The following is a 1,357-nucleotide window of genomic DNA, read 5'->3' as shown; positions in this document are numbered from 1 at the left end:
CTCGTCTGAGCCGGTTTTTAACCATCGGCTCTGATACCACTTGTCAGGTTTTACAGAGGGGGTTTCATTGGGGAGAACAACACCAATGAGATTTGAGCCTAACCACATAAGACACTGACACCACTCTCAACCCAAAACCTTAAGGCAATGGGTTTATGGGTCTTTATTCTTATATAGTGCTCTACTTTCTCATTTCTGGTCAATGTGGTACTTAGACTCACACTTGGATTCCTAACAATCTCCCCCTCAAGGGTGAGTCCCTTCAACCACATTGGTACACTCCCTCTCCAGCGAAAGCTGCCCAACCACGAGTACTCCTTTTCTGCCCTTTTCTGTACCGCCGTTATTCTTAACGGGACACGCTTACCTGGAACCCTTACCTGGGACTCTTGCCAGGAAGACTTTTGATACTAGGACCATACTGGTACTACACTCGTCTGAGCCGGTATTAACCATCGGCTCTGATACCACTTGTCAGGTTTTACAGAGGGGGTTTCACCGGGGAGAACAACACCAATGAGATCTGAGCCTAACCACATAAGACATTGACACCACTCTCAACCCAAAACCTTAAGGCAATGGGTTTATGGGCCTTGATCCTTATATGGTGCTCTACTTTCTCAATTCTGGTCAATGTGGGACTTAGACTCACACTTGAATTCCTAACAATCTCCCCCTCAAGGGTGAGTCCCTTCAACCACATTGGTACACTCCCCCTCCAGCGGAAGCATTCCCAACCACGAGTACCCCTTCTCGTACCGCCGTTATTCGTAACGGGACACGCTTACCTGACCCACACTGTCAGGAAGACTTTCGATACTAGGACCATACTGGTACTGTACTCGTCTGAGCCGGTATTAACCATCGGCTCTGATACCACTTGTTAGGTTTTACAGAGGGGGTTTCACCGGGGAGAACAACACCAATGAGATTTGAGCCTAACCACATAAGACACTGACACCACTCTCAACCCAAAACCTTAAGGCAATGGGTTTATGGGTCTTTATTCTTATATAGTGCTCTACTTTCTCATTTCTGGTCAATGTGGGACTTAGACTCACACTTGGATTCCTAACAATCTCCCCCTCAAGGGTGAGTCCCTTCAACCACATTGGTACACTCCCTCTCCAGCGAAAGCTGCCCAACCACGAGTACTCCTTTTCTGCCCTTTTCTGTACCGCCGTTATTCTTAACGGGACACGCTTACCTGGAACCCTTACCTGGGACTCTTGCCTAGTGTAGTCGTGGACGTAGGCATACACATTGTAGCCCAACCACGTTAAATTCTCTGTGTCTATTTTTCTCTCCTTTATTCTTTCCTTTATTGCCTTGTTCCTAACATCATTAGCAAAATCAT

Source organism: Vigna unguiculata, chromosome 6, assembly GCF_004118075.2.
Source record: "Vigna unguiculata cultivar IT97K-499-35 chromosome 6, ASM411807v1, whole genome shotgun sequence".
In the NCBI taxonomy this organism is placed as follows: Eukaryota; Viridiplantae; Streptophyta; class Magnoliopsida; order Fabales; family Fabaceae; genus Vigna; species Vigna unguiculata.
This window is presented reverse-complemented; position numbering follows the sequence as displayed.